Source organism: Chlorocebus sabaeus, chromosome 27, assembly GCF_047675955.1.
Source record: "Chlorocebus sabaeus isolate Y175 chromosome 27, mChlSab1.0.hap1, whole genome shotgun sequence".
NCBI classification, from domain to species: Eukaryota; Metazoa; Chordata; class Mammalia; order Primates; family Cercopithecidae; genus Chlorocebus; species Chlorocebus sabaeus.
In genome coordinates, this window is record NC_132930.1 from 46,424,334 (window position 1) to 46,445,205 (window position 20,872).

Below are 20,872 nucleotides of genomic sequence, written 5' to 3' on the forward strand. Positions count from 1 at the left end.
CACTCTTCCCAGACCTTCCCCGGACCCAGACCAGACTGGACCTGCCCACCCTGGACACAGCAGGACATGGTGCCAAAGGGAGTGAGAAGATTCTGGAATCACGAAGGCCACTTCCAAGCTATTTTACTGAGCCACCAGTCAATACCTTTCCACACTTCCCTTCTTGGGGTGCAGCGTGGACTGGAGACAGCCCTTGCCTTAGCCTCCCAGGCCCCAGCTCCTCTCCCACTTGGTTCCCCTCAGAGGACACCTGCCATTCCCAGGTCCCAGCTCCTCCCCCACACAGTTCCCCGCAACAGACACCTGCCATTCAGCAGTGTTGCAAGTACCAACTGCGTGCGGGACTCTGCGCAGGCTCAGGCTGTCACATAAGGAAAATAGTCCCTTCCAGGAAGACCTCTCGGCCTTCAACAAAGGGCCTGGGAGGGGACAGGTAACCCAGGACACAACAGATGACCGCACAATCCTGAGAGAGTGGCTCCCAGCCCTGAACAGCGCCAGCCGCTTCCCAGAGCTCAAGGCAGACAAGAATCTTCCAATGCGGCCGGGCGCGGTGGCTCAAGCCTGTAATCCCAGCACTTTGGGAGGCCGAGACGGGCGGATCACAAGGTCAGGAGATCAAGACCATCCTGGCTAACCCGGTGAAACCCCGTCTCTACTAAAAAATACAAAAATCTAGCCGGGCGAGGTGGTGGGCGCCTGTAGTCCCAGCTACTCGGGAGTCTCGAGGCAGGAGAATGGCGTGAACCCGGGAGGCGGAGCTTGCAGTGAGCTGAGATCCGGCCACTGCACTCCAGCCTGGGCGAGAGAGCGAAACTCCGCCTCAAAAAAAAAAAAAAAAAAAAAGAATCTTCCAATGCAAAGGGCCCACCAAGCCCTGAGCAGGGAGATGAAAAAGTCCCACAAAACTTTCAGAAGAAAAAGACAAGTCTCACACAAAGGCATGAGAATCTGCCGCCAGACACCTGAGAACACAGAGCCTGCAGGTGCATGGGCCTTAGGCAGCCAGGTGGTGGCCTGAGGAGACCATCACAGGGCTGCACAGGCCACCCAGAGCACACAGCACCACGGACCAGCTGTTCTCCCCACGAACCTCGCACCCCGGCTGCCCGCGGAAATAAGTACGAATCGCTAGCCCTGCTCCAAGACTTACAATCTGCAAATGGGGAGGGTGCCTCACCATTTCAGTGCCATGGCCTGCCTGCAGCAAGGGGAGTGCTATGCTAACATGCTTCACATCTGAATCTGCCCCGAGTCCTGTGACAGTGAACAGAATCTCTCTCATCGAGGACACAGCCTCTTACTAACACCGGCTGTAGAGATCGTCACGTGTTTCTTTCTGTTCACCTCCAGAAGTGCATTGGCCCTGTCTGGCCGAAAATTGGGGTGCTGCAGGCACTGGGAGGAACACAGCAGACGCAGACCTGCAATTCCCCAACCAGCTCAGGGCCAGCGCCCTAGCAGCACCAGACGGACAGGTGTTCCGTGCACACAGCCCCTGGGCCCAGAGCTGCCCGCACACCTGACCGCATGGTCCTGGGGCAGTTCACCAAGGCACCACCCCAAGAATCCCACAAACACCAACCATGCTTCCTAAGCCTCTGCACGTTTTCTCTGCCCGGGCACCCCCAGACATCCTGGTGAGTCTGGCTGGAGCCCAAATACACCAGGTAAGGAAAATATCCCCTGCTGTCTCTAAAAGACTTTTTGGAACTTTGGGAAGAAGGAAGGACCCTTTTTAAAAGGACTGTTTGTCAGGCAGAACCTTCTGAGTGTAGAATTTCACATCTCCTGCCCAAACACCAGGGCACTTAAAAGAGTTCTGCGAACACAAGGAAACAGACTGCTGTCCGTCCACACATTTCACAGTGGGGAGTGCCCTCTCCATGCTAGGCACAGTTCTAGGCACGAGCAGAGGCCGCGAGGCCTCGGGGTTGGCACACCCATGGCCCGGGGCAGGTGCACGATCCACGCCTGCCGAGTCAGGGAAGGAGGGAAGGGTGCCAAGAACCTATTTGGCTGAAACATTCTTAACTTTCTCTAAGTATCTGAATGTAATTATTTCTATGCATGTTTTCTACATTTTCTAAAAATAACAAATATTACTTTTGTACTAAAAAAGTAAAAGAGGGTTGATGAGGTTTTACATGAAGGCCATCATAATCATAAATAAAATACCTAATTGCTAGTTTTACAAAAATCCACCTGGCCTTCTCTCTTCAGACCCACACAATCCCACCCCAGGCTGGCTCGCTGGAGACGGACCTCACGCTGTGTGCACACGCTCCGCAGTGTGGCCTGTCCCCAGCGGTGCACGGGCCCACGTCCAAGACAGTCTGCCTAAGAGCAAGACGCATCAGCAAAGGCCATATCCCAGGACAGAAAAGCAGCTGGAGCGTGTCGTTCCATAAAGCTCCTAAGCTGGTGGGGAGAGGCAGTTAAGAGGTGTGAATGATGGGCTCACCCCAAACCCCGCATTCGTCAACAAGAGCTTGGTCAGCACCAACTCAGAAAAGAGAGTGACGTGACGAGAGAAATCAAACATCGGAAACTGATGAAAACTCACCCAGGCACATTTCTTAGTTGCCTACAGTGAGGGGCTAGAAAGAAGCCTCCAAAAAAGCACCTGGAATCCACCGTCACTCCCTGATCCCAAGCCCCACCACCCCACCACCCCATCACCCCATCACCCCCTACCCAGCCCCTCCAGCGAGGGCTGTTGCTACTTGCCGGGTTCAAAAGGCAAGAGCTGTGCTGTTCCCACCCACCAGCGTCCCCCAGGACATTCCCCACCCAAACAGAAGCAGAGTGCCACAAAGGGTGGGCTCAGACGCCCAGGACCACTCCCTGCTGCCTCCTCAGTCCCCTGCACCAGTTACTGCCTCCCCAGGCACCCGTGCAGTGACTCTGAGGCTTCAGTGCTGGAGCAGACCGACAGCTATTTGTGTTTAAGGAAGGAAACGTCATCAAGGCCAGTGCCTGACTGATGAACAGAGGGTGCCATGTGTCTACAACAAGGCAGGACAGGAGCCCAAACACTCAACTCCAGTTATGCTAAAGAAATCCAGATGACACAGGGGTGGAAAGGCTGTGCCGCTTAGCGAGTGGGACTTCCCAAGTCAGCCTTTGTCCCCACACTCACACTCCCCATGGTGGAGTGATGCCTGCATGCTTCTCCTCATCTCCATACCCTCCCCTAAACTCAGGTCATCGTCATCACACCTCCTGCCACCGACTCTCCTCTGAGCAGCCCACTGCCCCAAGGCCCCCAGTGCTCCAGTCAGCCAGTTCCTCCTTCCGCTTCTGTCCAAGGCAAGCCTGCTGTACATGTGACATCAAGGGAAAGGTGCTGTGTGCTGAGGTACAGCAAGACGGCTGGAGCCCCTGTAAAGAGATGAAGGGTGGGCCTCCCAGACTCTCATGGAACAACCAGGCCCCAAGAAGCTTATGGGCATTACTTCTCACCCTTCAGGACCCCGAGGCAGAGCAGGGCTCATCTCAGAGGGATACCAGGTATGGCTCGTGCCTGATGGAAGGGACACCAGTGAGACTCCCAGGAGGCCCATAAACTTAGAACTATCACTGCCAGCTTGAACTACAAGGGTCAGAGTTAGTACAAAATAAAAAGTGGGTGCTGAACCCCAAAATCCTACTGGCAGGAAGCAGGCTGAGGAAACCACTCAACTGCAAGCAGGTGCTGTGTTTCAGACAAAGGGAAGCATGAGTCAGAGAGAGGACTCAAAGCCTCTGAGGGCAGAGGGACAGTTAACAATCCCCAATCGTGACACCTGAACAAGGAACTGCCACTATCTGCCAGGCACTCACTCTCAGAAGTGAGGCACGCCTGGGGCTCCTTTCTGCCTCCATTTTCCCTCATTCTGAACAGGCAGGTCTGGCCTGTGGTGCTGTGGTGCTTGCCATGATGGCACCGTGGCTGTGGGTGGGTGAGCTGACAGCGTGTCTCTCTAGTTCAGGTCAACAGACCGGGGTACCGTGCACCCCAGGAGCTGCACCTCAGCCCACCTAGAGCCAGTTTCGAGGATGACGCGGGGCTCTGAGCAGATGCTGTCACACAAGGATCTTGTGGGGAGTGTATCTTGTATGTGGGAGGGACATGAATCTCTGGGACCAGCAGGTGCATGGTGACAGGTGGCCTCTGAGATGGCCCCCATGACACCACCTCCTGGTCATCCTGCCCCTGCAGTCCCTCCCCTGGGTTGTGGGCTGGACCTAGCAACTCACTTCTAACAAACAGAATGTGCAAAAGAGATGGGTGTCACTTCCAAGATGAGGTTACCAAAAGACCATGGCTTTCGTCTCGCTCATGCTCTCCCTCACTCGCTCTCAGGGAACTCACTGCCCACGTGACAAGGAACGGATGTCTCTGGCCAACAGCCAGCGAGGACGTGAAGTCTTCCAACAGCGATATTACCAACCCTGGAAGTGGATCTTCTGAGGCTGCCGGCAGCCACACGACTGTGCATGGAAGCGAATCCTCACCACGCAGCCCTGGCCGACGCCTTGATCATAGCCCTGCGTGAGCGTCACCAGGACTCCTGACCCCAGAAGCCTTGCAGCTACAGACAGAGCATGCTGCACAGCGGCAGCAAACCAACGTGCCACGTGATGCAAAATAGCTCCAGGGTCGTTTGACTTGCTGCCGTTCCTGCTACAAGCACAAAATGGCGCTGTACTTACTTCTAGGTGGCAATGTATAGCAGGTGGTTTCAAAAATGGTCTCTGAAATCTACTCTGTGAGGAGGTGATTAAGGAAATCATGCCGGATACACCAGAGACAAACACTACAGAATGGGGAAAAGTGGCTAAAAAGAAGCTGAACTGTCACAAGTCTAATTATCCCATTTTATAAATGAGGAAACCGAGGCTCCAGCACCACGACCGGAGGCAGTTAGGTTCGAAGCCAGGCTGGCTGACTGCAGTCCGGGCTCTCCAGTGTGGCCCCGGCTGCCTCCCTCTCCACCAGCACACGTCTGGGAGAAAGCGGCCTCCCTGGAAGCATACACTTCCGCTAACAAAAACTAGTTATCTGGTTCTCAGAGAGTCTGTCTCAGTTCCTGGGTAGCTTTAGTCTCCTGAATCTGAATATTAATAATCTATGTTTAGGCAGCAGGGCAGTAGCCACCAACATTATGAGTAGTTTTTGAAGAAATATGCAGTTTTTGAATAATATATTCGGCTGAACTGAAGAGTACAATACATAAAATGTCCCAGGTCAGCATTTTGTCATTATGCATAGTTTTGTGTGGGTCTTTTATAAATGTCAGTTCTTGAGGTTTTAACATTTCAAATCCAAAGAAACCAAGAGGCTGAGCATCAGGGACACACACATTAAATGCCTCAATTCCGGGCTCGTGGAGCAAATGCGCTTTCTTTCTCTTCCAGAGTCAACCTCAGAAAGATCCCGCACATTGCTAGGCAGCAACACAGTGATTCGGTGCTTAGAAAAGAATTCACTCAAAAAACAATGCAGTTTTTAAAATTTGGAAGTACTGCAAATATGAATGATTAGGGGAAAGAAATGAGAGGTGAAGAAGAAATTAAAGACTGGCAACTTTCAGAATGCTTCGTTTCTTTGAACACTTGAGAAAAAGGTATACACTATTACAGTCCAGCAACAGTAAAAGGAAGTAGCATTCAGACAGTCATACATAGTTGAAGAAATAGTTGTGCTAACATCACACTATACTAATAACATAAAGTGTGAATACTGGCTTTAGCTTCTTAGCTCCGTTTTACTTTAGAGAACACAGCAGGGGCAGGTCTGTGGGGTGGGAGGAAGTCAGGCAACCAGGGAGACAAGTTGCCTTTGTTCCTCCTGCCTCCTATTCCCCCCACTACCAGGGCAAGCTCAAGTTGCTGAGGAAGAGGAGGGGGCTTCTCCCAAGGAGGGGAAACTCTGCAGGATCCTCCAAGGACCCAGAGTCCACGAAGCAGAAGAGCCTCCAGGGACAGGGTATCTGCACAGATGCTGAAATACAGCACTGCTGGTTCCAGTGTCCTCCAGCAACGGCCACAGAGGTGAGGCTGGGGGAGCCTGCAGGCACCCTGCAGCTGTCACTCGTGTCCCTATCCAGGCGGAGGCCCTCCCACATCCTCCCTGCCTAGGTTGCCATACCAAGGCTCACCTTGCATGGTGGCCACACCTCCTGCTGGACTCCCCGCTGCACCCCACTTGCCGGCCCACCCTGCCCTCACCCTCACCCTCACCCTCCTCCTGCCCACAGCTGCCAGTGCTTTGTCCTTTCCCACTTCCTAATCCCTGCCCAAGCACCTGTTCCACTGGGTCCAGCCTCTTGAGGCTCCCTCACTAGGTCCCTCCCCAAACCTCAACATCCCCCTCAGTCAGACCCACTTCCTCACAGCTCCATGATTTTGCTGCTCACTCATTCATTCATTTATTCATTCAAGAACTGTCTCGTGGCTTCTGCAGCAGCTCCAGGTGGGCAACTACAAACAGGCAACCGGTGATGGTCCCGAACTCCCAGGGCCAGCTGCCGTGGGGTCCCAGACAGTTAGACAGCCCAATGCCACAGTGCACAGCAGGGCCAGGCCATGCAGGAGGACACCATTTGCAAAAATCACTTTCTCCTGAAACGGGTCCTCTCTCCTCCCTCCACGACTCTGAGGTTCAGCTCACAGCCCACCTCCTACCTGAAGCCCCCACTGACTCCTCCAACACCCCCAGCCCCCGGGCTCTGAGAACCTCCCCACAGAGCAGGGGCCCCACACTCCGGCTGTGCCTGTCCACTCCTGGGTCGCCTCCCTTCTCATGTACAGAGACGTCGCCCCGCAGCCTTCCGGGGCTTTCTGATGTGGTGCTGTGGGTGCACACACAGGACCCCTGCAAGGGGCAGGAGGACCCACTTCTGTAAGCAAGGGGAGCAGAGCCCACCAGTCACAAGAGACTGGAAGGGGCTGAGCACAACGGGCCCCACCTGCCTGTGTCTCTGTGGTTTTGAAGGCCACACAATGTGAACTCCAGAAACTCCAATCCTGCAGAAGCACCACACCGCAAAGACACTCAGACAAGAGCAGGAGCCAAGCCCCCAGCCCCACCCACCCCAGACCACAACAGCCAGGGCCCAAGCCCACAGGGCCCAAGCCACATCACAGGCGCCAACTCCACCCTGCCGTCAGTCCAGCAGAGCCTGCACTGCGAGCTCACTCTGGGCACCGGCCTGGTGATGACCTGGCTTTGGGAACAGTGAACAGGACACACGAAGGCCACAGTCCTCCAGAATATCCTGGTGCCCCACAGCTGATGAAATTTTCTGATTCCAGAAATAAACACTAGTTCAGTATCTTTGGAACACTGAAGGTCAAACCTCCTCAATTCTTCCTTTCCATTTGTATTTGACTTTCCCTTTTTATCTCTACTTGGTATTTACTTCTGTTTGTGGTTTTTAAATCTGCACAGAGTGAGACTATAAATGGAGTTGCCAGATTTAGCAAAAAAATAAAAAAATACAGGATACCCAGTTAAATGTGAATCTTACATACATGACAACTTCTCAGTATGAGTGCACCCCAAATGCTGCACGGCAACACTGTACCTGGCAAGTCTAGCCCTGGAGAGAGGCTGTGTTTTAACCTGGCTCATTCCAATGCCCACGTTGGTCTCCTCCTTCTCCTTGCTGGCGCCTCGGAGGTCCCCCATCACCCCGCCTGGACGTGTCACCTCTGTGCCCCCCACCCCTTCATTCCCTCATACCTGCTTCCTTGAACAAAGCCCACAGTGGCAGGTAAAGGACAGGAAAGGACAGGCACAGCCCCGGACTCCAGTCTCACTGTCCATCCCTGGGCCTCGGACCCCAGCCTCACTCTCCATCCCTGTCCCTGGCGGGCCTCTCCTTAGCCCAAAACACCCAGAAAGGCTGAAATCAATTTTTCTCATCAACAAATGGGTCTTTTTTCCAGTCTCCTACATGTGATTCTCCTATTCACTGACACCTGGTCACCCCTCTACAGGATTCAAGGGAAAAAGACACAGAGGGTTCCACCACTGTTTGTTTTGTGTGTTCACTAGGCCTGAAGGGGTCCTTTTGCTTTTAGTATCTTACCCGCTCTCAGAAAGACAACAATAAAATCGACGCCAACGTTCCCAGTACTGTGAGCCTCTTCAGCACCAAGCATGTTAAGGACAAGCTGTGCACCTGTCCTGCCCACAGGGCAGCCGGGGACAGACCCTGTGTAACAGAGGAGGGCAGCCGGGACAGACCCCACGTAACAGGAGGGCAGCTGGGGAGGATCCTGGGGCCTGAAGCGTGGTACCCTTGTGACCTCCTCATGTGGCTCCTCATCACCCCCAGGTCTAGGTGGGTGCAATGGGGCAAACGGCAGCCCCAAAGATACCAGGGCCCAATCCCCAGAAGCTGTGATTGTGACCCTATTTGGAAAAGGATTATGTTAAGGATTCTGAGATGAGGCAGTGATCCCCAATTTCCCAGGTGGGTCCTAAATGCAATCACAGGTGTCCGTAAAAGAGGGAGGCAAAAGGGAGACACAGACCCAGAGAAGGCCACGTGAGAGAATGCCACATGGGGACAGAGGCAGGGACTGGAGCGATGCAAACACACAAGCCAAGCAAGGCTGGGAGCCCTAGCAGCTGGAAGAGGCAGGAAGAGTCTTCCCTTAGAGCCTTTGGAGGGGTCACAGCTCTGCCACACCTTGACTTCAGGCTTCCGGTCTCCAGAACTGTGACAGGACCAACTGCTGCTGGGCTAGCCCCTTGCTGGTGATAATTTGTGCTAGCAGGCACAGGAACTCCTAGGAGGGGTGGGCCCAGGCAGTCCTCCTCCTCCCAGGCAGTCCTCCTCCTCCCAGGGCCAACTGCCCCAGCCTCACAGGGAGGAACCTGGCTGCTAAATGCTGGAATCCACAGAGCTGTCCCTCTTCCACACAATGCTCTACTAACTCCCAGGCTGGACTCCAGGCCCCTGGGATGCAGAGGGCTCTGGCAGGCGGGACAAGTCAGCCCCTCACCCTGCCCAAAGTGCCTTCACTGCACTCCAGCTCAGCAGAGCCCACGGCACTACCGTCTCCCACAACCTAGCACACAGTGGGGGCCAGACCCAGATGCACTCAGTGAAGGCCTGGGTGCCTCCGAGGTGAGCGCCTGTTCCCAGTAGCCAGAATGCAAGCCTGCAGCGATGCCAACAGCACCATCGCTAATGCTGACCAGGACTCCCAGGTGTCAGCCACTGCTCCTAACCATTTTCCACACATCACGCTATTTAAACCTGACGACAATCTTATGATGAACTCTATTTTATAGACACACTGCAGCACACAGTTAGAAAAGACTGTGGGGGTGAGGTGAAGACCGCGGAACAGCAGCACAGGCCAGGCTGCGTCTTTCCCCCAACCCTCAGTGAGCTTGGAGGAGCCCCAGCCTAGCACACCTGCACCAGGTCCAAGGGTCTGGGGGTCATGGGCCTCTGGAAAGTCAAAGAAGAGCCCACAGGCCCTATCCTTACGGTGCTCGCATCAGAGGAAAGCAATAAAGGACGCACAGTCTCTCTGCCACCAGGTTAGTCAGGTTGGTTGGCCTATCGAGGAAACGCATCTACTCTAGGCTAACACTTAAGATACGGAAGTCAGGTGTTGTTAGGGGAGGAACTTTCTTTTAGCTGGAGTACTCACTCCCTGATCACCTGAACTCTCGACGCGAAAAACAAGCAAACTGCCAAAGACCGATGCCTGGCTACTAATCAACATGCCAGCAGCTCTCTCCGTAAATTGACAGTCTCCTACGTTCCCCCATGCTGCTAAATCAAGTTCCAACCAGACACAAAATATAAAAACCAACTCTGGGAGGTCCTGGAGAGCTATGAAAAGCAGGCAGAAAGTGGAGGGGAGTTGTCCCCTGAAAGGAGAGAGCTGCACCAAGTAAAACATGTTTCTAAAAATGGCTAGAGCGCGGTAGAAGGCATGATCCTCCCAACTTGAAGAGTCCAAGAAAGGGCTTGGGGAGGACAGGGTGGCTGAACAGTGAGGGGCATATCTCAGAAAGGAGGTCACTGGGGAAGAGGCAGTCTAAAATCTGTTAGTAAATTCTGCCTAGGTCCTGGCCAGTGTTGAGCCATCCACGCACACAAAGACCCCAGAGTCCAGCAGAAGGAGGCAGCCAGAAGGTCAACAGCACCAAGCAGAGACTGCAGCAGATATTTTCATTTGAGTCCAGACAAATTAACTTCCAGAACAAAAATCAACACTCTTCAGAAAAAAGAAGTCACTGCAGTCATCATCTACAATGTCCAGTATACCATCAAACATGACTAGATGTTCAAAGAAACGGGAAGATGTGACCCATAGTCGGAAGAAGCCAACAGAAATGATCCTGAGATAATGCAGGTGCTGAAATTAGCAGAGAAGAACGTTAACGCAGCTAGTATGTGTTCAAAGATTTAATGACAACATGATCACAATAAACAAATGACAGAGCAGAGAAATGGAAACTAGAAAATAAGTGAAAATTCTAGAAATAAAAACTACTGGAACTGAAATTTTAAAATTCACTAAACAAACCTAATAGCAGTTTGAAGATGGTGAAAAATTACATATCCAAGAGAAAATGCAAAGCAAACCCTCCTAAGAACATCACAATCAAACCGCTAGAAGCCAAAATTACCGAGAGGAGCTTGAAAGCACATCAGCATATAACCCAAAAGAGCAACACAGCTACCATAATGACCGACTTCTTAGAAACAGCAAAGGGGCAATGTGATGAGACTACGAAAAAATAAAATGAAAAGTAAAAATTGTCAGGTGTGGGGGTACATGCTTGTAATCCCAGCTACTCAGGAGGTTGAGGCAGGGGGATTGCTTGAGCCCAGGAGTTTGAGACTGCAGTGAGCTATCACTGCACCACTGCATTCCAGCCTGGGCAAAAGAGTGAGACTCCATCTCAACTTAAAAAAAAAAAAATGAACAAACATCAAAGAGATCAACATTGATGAGAAAAAAGAGAATTAGAGGATCAACCTAGGAGGTCCAACCTCCAAATAAAAGTTCCAGAAAGAGAAAACAACAAAACTGAAAGAAAATTATCTTCGAAATTTAAAAACTTCATCCTCAGCCTGAAGGGGCCCACGGAGTGCCCAGCATAATAAATGGAAGCAGATGTCATCATCAGGTTTCTTAGAACACTGAGGGAAAAGAGCCACTTCTATGAGCTTGGGGCGGGAGAGATCACACACACAAGAACTGAAATCGGAATGGCATCAGACTTCTCAACAGCACGGAAACCAAATGCAATGAAGCACCATTTTCAAAATTCTGAAAAAATCATTGTCAGTCTAAAATTTTATACCCAGCTAAGTTAAAAGGTAACCAAAGAGTAAAATAAAGATGTTTTCTAAATCAAGGACAAAAAAAAAAAAAAAAAAACCTATGTGATGTTTCTTAGGTATCAAAAGAGTAGGACTTTAGCAAAACGAGGAGAGAGCCAAGCAGATAGAGAAGAGCAGGACCCAGTGCACAGGGAGCCCCACAGATGGAGGACAGCACGGGGAAATGCGGGTGACGGTGGCACAGCAGGTCTCCTGGAGACCAGGGCAAGCAGGAGCAAGGAGAAGGCTCCCAACCACAAAGGGGTGGGGATGGGGCTAGTGTCCTGGATGCAATGAAAAACAAACCATTTTGATAGGTGGGTGATTAGAAGATGCGAATCCACAGGGCTGTGTGAGAGGACCTGTGCTCAGGGCACTCCTTGGCTCAATAATGAGCAATGCTTACAGTCACACAAGAGCAAGGACTATAGATTTCACCAAAAACGGCGATGTGACTATGATGGCACAGGGAGGCTGATGGGACAGAGGAGAGCTAAACCTCCCCTTGGCCTTTGGGAGAAATAAAAAAATAATGTCTAAAACAAGGAGCAGCTTAATGTTTAAAGGAGCAGCTTCAACAGCAGTAAATGCCTGAGAAAACAGAACATTTAGGATCCCGCCTCTGGGGGCTGGGGCCAGGCAGGGCAGGAGAATGCCTACGACTGGATGTTTCTATCCACAGACTCAGCCCTTCTTCAGGCATGCTGGAAGGACAGCTAAGATCACTGCTAAGGGACACAAAGATGCAGGAAACGATATGTGAGTAGAGTGTGTGTGCGCATATCGGGTATCACCATGATTACAGAGTTGGGGACAGCAAGTCCACAGAAAAGCAGAAAGAAAAGAAAAACAGAAAGAACAAACTAGATGTTTCTTTTCTCCTTCACCGAAGTCCAGACCTTAAAAAAAATGGAGGAAGGAAACTTCTAACACAAGAGTTCCTTGTCTAGAGCCCGAGGCAAGTGGCTCCTTCATGGAAGAATCTAGGCAACTTCTGCAACAGTGGCCCCCAAAAACCACAGGTTAAACTGCATGAGCTCTGTGTGGAGTATCCAGTTCGGAACTGGTAATGACCCCACCTCCTAAAAAAGGCACAGCACGAGTGACCTCCCACAACCTCTCATGACTGGGGTTGCATCCTGAGCAAGGCTTATCTTCCTTCCCAGGACACCTGTTTCCAGGACAGCTCCCGCCTCTCCCCAAGGGCAGGGATGTGAAACCACAGGGACCTTCCCTCAGACAAACCCTGCCCATCCCGGGTAAGATGCACGAGATGGCTGCTCCTCTCACACAATGGGGAAAGTGAAGTCATTTCGAAGACAAGTGAGGAGCCTGCTGTAGGCTGAATAGCCATCCCCAAAGATATCCAGGCCCTAATCCCTGGGACTGTGAAAGTTATACGGCAATATGGATCTGCAGATGTGAGTAAACTAACGCCCCCAGGAGGAGGAGATTATCCCGGACATTTGAAGACAGCAGAGGAAGACAGAGGCTAGGCATGGTGGCTCAGGCCTGCAATCCCAACCCTTTGAGAAGCTAAGGCAGAAGGATCACTTGAGGCTAAGTGTTCAAGATCAGCCTGGACAACACAGTGAGACCCTCACCTCTACCAAAAAAAAAAAAAAACAAATTAGCTGGACATGGTGGCACATGCCTGGGGTCCCAGGTACTCAAGAGGCTGAGGCAGGAGGATGGCTTCATCCAGGAGTTCAAGGCTGTAGTGAGCTATGATTGTGTCACCGCACTCCACCTGGGCAACAAAGTGAGACCCTGTCTCTAAAAAGAGAGAATAAAGAGGAGGACAATGGAAGCAGGGCAGGAGCCGGGAGCCAAGGAATGAGGTCAGCCCCCAGAAACTGATCAGGGGGGCAAACAGTTATCCTCCAGCTCCCAGAAGTTGACCAAGGGGGCAAACAGTTCTTCAACCCACAGAAACTGATCGGGGGGGGGGGGGGGCGAACAGTTCTTCTCCAGTCTCCAGAAGCTGACTGGGGGGGCGAATGGCTCTCCTCCAGACTCCAGAAGCTGACCGGGGGAGCGAACGGTCCTCCTCCAGCCCCCAGAAGCTGACCGGGGGGGCGAACGATTCTCCTCCAGACTCCAGAAGCTGACCGGGGGGGCGAACGATTCTCCTCCAGACTCCAGAAGCTGACCGGGGGGCCAACGGTCCTCCTCCAGCCCCCAGAAGCTGACGGGGGGGGGCAAACGATTCTCCTCCAGACTCCAGAAGCTGACCGGGGTGGGGGCAAATGGTTCTCCTCCAGCTCCCAGAAGCTGACCAGGGGGGCAAACGTTCTCCTCCAGTGCCTCAGGAGGGAGCTTGGTCAACCGACGATGACACCACAGTTTCAGCCCAACTAGGGGGAATAAACTTTTGCCGTTTTCAGCCACTAAGTGAATGGTGCTTTGTTACACAGCAATAGGAAACTCATACAGCTGGGAAGGGAAATGTTTCCAGGAATTCCCCCAAATTCAAATAAAATGTAACATGCTCTGGGCTTTAGGATTTTGTGTGCTTGAAGCCCCGCATGTATTAAGTCGTAACTAATGAGTTGTTTATTCCTTCAGCCTGTTTTTTGTTGTTGTTGGTTTGTCTTTGTTTTTGAGATGGGTTTTTTCTGTTTTTGAGACAGTTTTTTGCTCTTGCCGTCCAGGCTGGAGTGCAACGGTGTAATCTCGGCTCACTGCAATCTCCGCCTCCCAGGTTCAAGAGATTCTCCTGTCTCAGCCTCCTGAGTAGCTGTGATTACAGGCGCGTGCCACCACACCCGAATAATTTTGTATTTTTAGTAGAGACGGGGTTACACCATGTTGGCCAGGCTGGTCTCAAACTCCTGACCTCAGGTGATCCACCCGCCTCGGCCTCCCAAAGTGCTGGGATTACAGGCGTTAAGTCACCGCACCCAGCCCAGCCTGATTGTTTTGCTTGGCCCATCTCAGACAAAAATAAAGGTCCAAAGACAATGTGACCCGCACACTGCCAACCAGGCCCGCAGAGCCCGCTCAGCCCCTTCCATCAGCCTGGAGCGCTGACTTCCGGCAGCCTCAGCCTATCCTCCCTCTCCTTTACCCCCAGACCTTCCCACAGCAGCAGCCAGGCTGGCTGGGGCCCCAGCTGTCACCTCTGGGCCCTCACCACCTCCAGGACCTCACTGAGTCCCAGCTCCCAGAGCCACAGGTCTCCTCGGCCTGGCCACCCCTTCTTCCCCGAGACCCTCATCCTAAACAGGGCAGAAAGGGAGCCAGCCCTTGACCCTGGATTCCCTCCTCTTTGCAGTCCCCATCCAGTGCCTCCCTCCCACCTCCTGACCCTCCCCATGACATGCCCTCAGGTCACACCGCCCCTGCCCTCTCCTGAGCACTCCACAGGTCAGCACTGCACCTTCAGCCCACATCCAGGGGTCTTTCCTCCACCCTGTCTTCGTCAACCTCCCTGAGACCTCCAGTCACCACTGCTCCTCCCTCTGCTCTGCCAGTCACAGAGGCATCTGCATCACTGCAGTTCCACAGCTAGAAATGTAAGCCCGTCTGAGGGCCGATTCCATCCTCAAGAGGTCTCGGAGACAAGGGTGGACTTGCAGTTTTAAGAAAAAGACCCAAACAGGTGTGCACCAACTTGTGCAGCCCAAGGCCCTGCAGGCGGCCCCATTACCCACCTGCAGGCTCAGCCACCCCACTGCCCTTGGCTGAACCCCTGCCCTCAGCCAACATGGCCTTCCCCATCTGCAGAGCTGTGGTACCACGCAGGGCCTGGGCACCTGATATCCATCATCTCAAGTCCCCAAAAGCACTGGCCACGATGGAACTTTTTATACTGCTTTTTCAGGGGAAGAAACTTCACACGGTGACAATTACTTTCCAAAGTGAAATAAAAACTGGTTCCCCGTTACAATCACTCTGCCCTCCCCACGTCACCTTCTCTAGGGGCAGGCCTCAGCCCCTTGGAAGGCCCGTGGGACTCCACCCCGGCGGCCCTTGCTGCCCGAAGCTGCCTCTCTGCTCTCCCTGGTAGTCTCCTTATGGGAATGGTGGGGTGCTTCCTTGCCTGGGAAGGCCCCCAGGGCCCCTTCTGTGCAGGCCTTGCCGGCCATCCTGCAAGTCCCTGTGGTCTCAGAAGGGTCCTGGACAGGACAGCATGGACCACACTGAAGGCTTCAGACAAAGCCACTCTTAGCCCTTGCGGCAGCCCCAAAGACAGGTCCAATGACAAAACTCAAGCACAGAGAAGGTGGTCACCTGCCCAGGGACACATTCCCAACAAGTGACCAGGCAGGTGAGAGGCCAGGTGGTCCTGTCTATCCACACTCCACGGCTCAGGGTCCCCATCTGTCCACACTCCATGGCTCTGTCTACACTCCACAGCCCACACTCCACCGCGATGGGCCCCTTCTCTGCCCACACTCCACGGTCTACACTCCACAGCTCTGGACCCCCTGTCTGTCTACACTCCACAGTCCACATTCCATAGCTCTGGGCCCCTTCTCTGTCTGCACAGCTATGACACTCTGTCTACACTCCACAGCTATGGGTCCCCTCTCTGTCTACACTCGATGGCTCTGGGCCCGCTCTCTGTCTACACTCCACGGCTCTGGGCCCCCTCTCTGTCTACACTCCACAGCTCTGGACCCCCTATCTGTCTTCACTCCACTGTTTATACTCCATGGCTCTGGGCCCCTTTCTGTCTACACTCCACAACTCTGGGCCCCTTCTCTGTCCCCAGTGCACAGCTCTGGGTCCCCTCTCTGCCTACACCTCACAGCTTTGGGAACCCTCTGTCTACACTGCAAAATCGCGGCACCACGGCGGAGCCGAGCCCAGGTCGCTACAGTGGGTCTGGAGTTCGGGTCTCTGGAGGCAGCCTCTGCCCTAACAAAGCGGCCGCTCGTGGAGTCCGACGAGGGAACCTGGACCCCTCAGCGCCGTCAGGGCCGCGTTCCCGGCGCTCCCAGGCGCTCCTCGCCCGCGGGACCCTCTGCCCGGCGCCGCCCCCGCGGGTCCCGCCAAGGACCCGGGCAGGTCTCACCGCGCGGGGCCCCAGGAGGCCGCGCACCCGCCCGGCCAGGAGGCCCCACAGGCCCGCGCCCCGCGCCGCCCGCCCCCGCCCCGCCCCGCCCCGCCCAGCGCCGGGCCCGGGACCTGGAGCCTGAGCCGGGCCGGCGAACAAAAGGCAGGGCGGACGGGCGGCGACCCCGAGGGGACGGGCGCCGAGCAGGGCTGGCCGGGGTCGACCGGGAGGCCGAGGGCGCGGGCGCGCGCCCCGGAGGCGAAAGAAAGAGCGGAGGCGGCGCGCCCGGCCCCCGCCCCGACCCCGCACACCTACCGGGCCGCGCCGCTCGCTCCCGCTCCGGGCGCTCCGGCCCGCGCCACCGCCCGCGCGCGTAACGGTCGCCTCAGCAGCCGCCGCCCCCCGGGGTCGAGGCGGGGGCGGGGGCGGGGCCGGAGCCGGGGCCAGAGGAGGGGCGGGGCTGGAGGGGCGGGTCCGGGAGGGGCGGGGCGAACTGAAAGTGAGGCGGGGCCAAGGGGGCGGGGCGGGGTTGGGGAGGGGTGCGTCGGGGGCGGGGCATTGGGCGGGGCGAGGGCCTGCGTGTCGGGACAGCGTGGGAATGGGACTGCGAGGGAAGCGGGGATGGGAAGTGAGGGGCGGGGCCTCCACGGTTGAGGGCGGGACTTCCGTTGCGGGCGCGGCGGCCCTGGTACGCCCGGTGTGGCTTCGCACTAGCCTGGCCCTGGCGCTGGGAGAGACTGCGTTCCCGCAAGCTGGTTTTCCCTGCCTCCGCCGGCCCGGGACACCCTGCAAAGGGCAGGTCGGTGTGGCTGGGAGGAGCCGACCCTGCCTGAGCTGTCTCGGTCCTTCGTCGTCAGTGTCCAAGGAAGTCCCGCTCCCGTTGGGTCGCGGTGCCCGGAAATCCTGGGTGTGGGGAGTCATGCCCCAGCGCCCTGGGTTTTCGGCCGGGCAGATGCCCGGAGCTGGCGGCAGCCTCGCGGGCGGCGTGAGTTCCCGCAGCGAAGCCACGGGGACAGCTAGGAAAGGCCGTTCCCTCCGGGCCCCGGGACGCTCGCGAAGGCGGCGCGGTGACTGCAGCGTCCATCGGGTCTGCCCCTCCCGGAGCGCGGGTAGCAACGGGGGCGGGACCGGAGGCACCGCCGGCCCGAGAGGGGGAGCTACCCAGCCCCGGCCTGCGCCTCTGGCCCCGTCCCAGCCGCCGCCTTCACCCCTTAGGCCGGGGTTCCTTCCTCACCCTCTTCGTGTCTTCCTTCCCCGGCGCTGGGTCTCCCTGCCCCTTCCTTCCTGCCCTCCCCTCCTTCTCTCCCGCCGCCTTTTTCCCTCGAGACGCACCCCTCGCTGCTGTTCACGCTCCCGCCCTGCCGCCCTCCCAGGGATTCGGCCCCTCTCGGGTTTGCTTCTCTCCTGTCACCTGCTTTGATGGGCTCAAAACGCTTCCTCTCCGCCCCCGCCCCATGCTTTCTTCATCATCTGGTCTTGTGTGACTAGTTTGGATCCCAGGAGAAAACCAATGGCATTCCCAGTGGGACAACTGGAATCCAGCAAGGCTCCCGCTGGCAGAGGCGCTGCCGGGGAGCGGGGAAGCCACAGGGAGGTGCTGAATTGGGACAGGTGACAGGAAGCCAGACAGGGAGAGAGAGCCACTTAACAGGAGCTGCGACCTGTGGCCAAGGGACATAGCCAGCCCTTGATGACCCAGCAGAGAGAGCCAGGGAAGAGGCCAGGCGCAGTGGCTCACGCCAGTAATCCCATCACTTTGAGAGGCTGAGGCGGGCAGACCGCCTGAGCTCAGGAGTTCAAGACCACCCTGGGCAAGATGGCCAAACCCCATCTCTACTAAAATACAAAAAATTAGCCGAGCGTGGGGGCGCTGGCCTGTAGTCCCAGTTAGTTGGCAGGCTGAGGCAGGAGAATCACTTGAGCCCCAGAGGCGGAGGTTGCAGTGAACGGAGATCATGCCTCTGCACTCCAGCCTGGGTGACAGGGTGAAACTCCATCTCAGAAAAAAAAAGAGAGAACCAGGAAAGAAACCGCCCCCAAGTCGGACCCCTCGCAACTGTCAACCTTCTTTTATTCTGCCTATGTGCGGATGGTGGAACCTTCCAGAGCAGTGCCAAGCCAGAAGGAAGCAGGCCACAGAGCTCAGCCTTCTCCGGTTCCAGGGCAGGGACAAGTGGCCCTGAGTGAGAGACAGGGAGACACCACCTGCAGGTCTCTTCTTTCCCTTTGGCTTTTTCCTCTGCACTTGCCCGGCCTCCAGGTGCCTCATGGACAGGGGTGGGGGAAGAGGAGGAGCAGCTCATACCAGAGGTCACCGATCCTGTGAGAGAACTCGTGCCCAGCAGGGGGTGGCCCGAGAAGCTGTTTCCATGGGAGGAAGCACACTAAGTCCATCCCCGGGAAAGCCAGGGCCCCCAGAAGTGGGGAGAAATTGGGTGAGATGGAGAGAAGGTGTCAAGTGTCATGCTGGAAGGTTTTGAAAAGGCAGGTCTTGCCAATTAAGCAAAACGTATTCAGTCCATCTAGAGGGGCTAGACACAGAACCATGCCCAAGTCTCTGGGTGGTCAGTTCCTGGCCCCTGTGGTTCTGCTCCTGTAGGCTTCACTTGGCCCAGACTGGCAGGGCAGCCTCTGTTGGTGCAGGGAGGGCCACGGAGAGGGGCGCATCTGCTCTTCCGTGCTTGCCAGGAAGCGGCTCAGCGGCCCTACCCACAGTTCATCTTCTACAGTTGTTCAAGGAGGCACTCCTGAGTTGAACAGGTGGGATGGATGATAATTCTTCCACAGGACTTGGGGTGCAGGGGCATCCCCCCACATTCCAACACAGGCTACTACATGGATGACCCTCGATGACACTATGCTAAGTGAAATAAGCTTGTCACAAAGGACAGATACTGTCTGATTCCACTTATACGAGGTCCCTAGAGTAGGTACATTTATAGAGATGGGTAGTAGGAGGGTGGGCGGCAGGGGCTGGGGAGCAGAGGACAGGGAGGTATTTCGGTATTTCAGCTGGGGAAGGTGGAAGCGACAGGGGCTGGGGAGCAGAGGACAGGGAGGTATTTAGAGTTTCAGTTGAGGAAGGTGGAAGCATTCTGGAGATGGAGGTATTTCGAGTTTCAGTTGGGGAAGGTGGAAGCATTCTGGAGATGGACGGTGGAGATGTTTGCACAACAGCGTGAATGTGCTTGATCCCCCTGAGCTGTGCACTTAAAAATGGTTGAGATACAGCCAGTATGGAAAAGAGTTTGCAGGTTCCACAAAAAATCAAAACTAGAACTACCATGTGATCCAGCGATCCCATTGCTGGGTATGTATCCGAAGGAAACGGAATCAGTGTGTCAGAGGCGTCTGCACTCCCAGGTTCACTGCGGCACTACTCACAATAGCCGGGATATGGAACCCGCCTAAGTGTTCGTCGATGGATTAGTAGATAAAGAAAACATCGTGTAATAGTGAATACTCCGGAGCCCTTAAAAAGAAGGCAATGTGCCGTCTGCAACAGCACAGATAAACCTAGAAGACATTATAAAAGTGAAATAAGCCAGGCACAGAAAGACACATATTGCCCGGTCTAACGTACATGTGGCATCTGAAAATGTCCAAGTCACAGAAACAGTGGAATGCTGGTTACCAGAGACTGTGGGTGGGTAGGAATTGGGGAGACGTTGGTCAAAGGGCACAGTTTCAGCTGTGCAGGATGAGTAAGTTCAGAAGATCTATTGTACAGCATGATGACTAGTCCATCATAATGTACCCTTGAAAATCGCTAAGGTAGATTTTAAATGTGCTCATCACAAAAAATGGGATGTGCGTGATGGGATCCGTTCATTAGCTTAATTTAATCATTCCGTAGTGTAAACGTATATCAAAGCATCAGACTGTACAATTTTTCATTTGTTAATTTAAAAAATGAAAATATACTATGGGATTTGCACTAATTAAAAAAGTAAAAAATAAAAATTTTAGGCCAGGTGCGGTGGCTCATGCCTGTAATCCCAGCTCTTTGGAAGGCTGAGGTAGGTGGCTCACTTAAGCTCAGGAGTTGGAGACCAGCCTGGGCAACACAGTGAAATCCCATCTCTACCAAAAACACAAAAAATTATCTGGGTGTGGTGTGCATGCCTGTGGTCCCAGCTACTCAGGAGACTGAGGCACGAGGATTGCTTGAGCCCGAGAAGCAGAGGTTGCAATGAACCAAGATCACACCACTACACTCCAGCCTGGGCAACAGAATGAGATCCTGTCTTAAAAAAAAAAAAAAAAAAAAAGTAATGATTAAGTTGGTAAATTTTATGTTATGTGTATTTTACCCCAATAAGAAAACATGTAAAACAATGTTCTCAGAGGGGACCACACCTTGCTTGAGGACCTGGTGGTGGCTGTCCTCAGCAGGTGGAGGCTGACAGGCGGAGGTGGGACCTCGGACTGGGTCCCTCCCACAGCGTGGCAACAGGATCCTGATGGCAGAAGCAGGTAGATGCACTTCCTGGGCAGGGAACAGCAGGCAGAGTGG

At 54.5% G+C, this 20,872-nt stretch overlaps 1 protein-coding gene across 5 annotated transcripts in view; it reads right to left on the reverse strand.

The window, feature by feature from the left end:
* Positions 1-16,780, reverse strand: part of RGS12 (regulator of G protein signaling 12) — a 155,175-nt gene extending 138,395 nt beyond the window's left edge. For 3 of the 5 annotated variants that reach the window (XM_037983145.2, XM_037983143.2, XM_037983146.2), the window contains exon 1: positions 16,672-16,780. The gene's annotated coding sequence lies outside the window, so the exon portion shown is untranslated. The remainder of the gene's footprint in view (positions 1-16,671) is intronic. The other 2 variants (XM_037983144.2, XM_037983149.2) reach the window with 2 other exon arrangements.
* Positions 16,781-20,872: the final 4,092 nt, after the last annotated feature.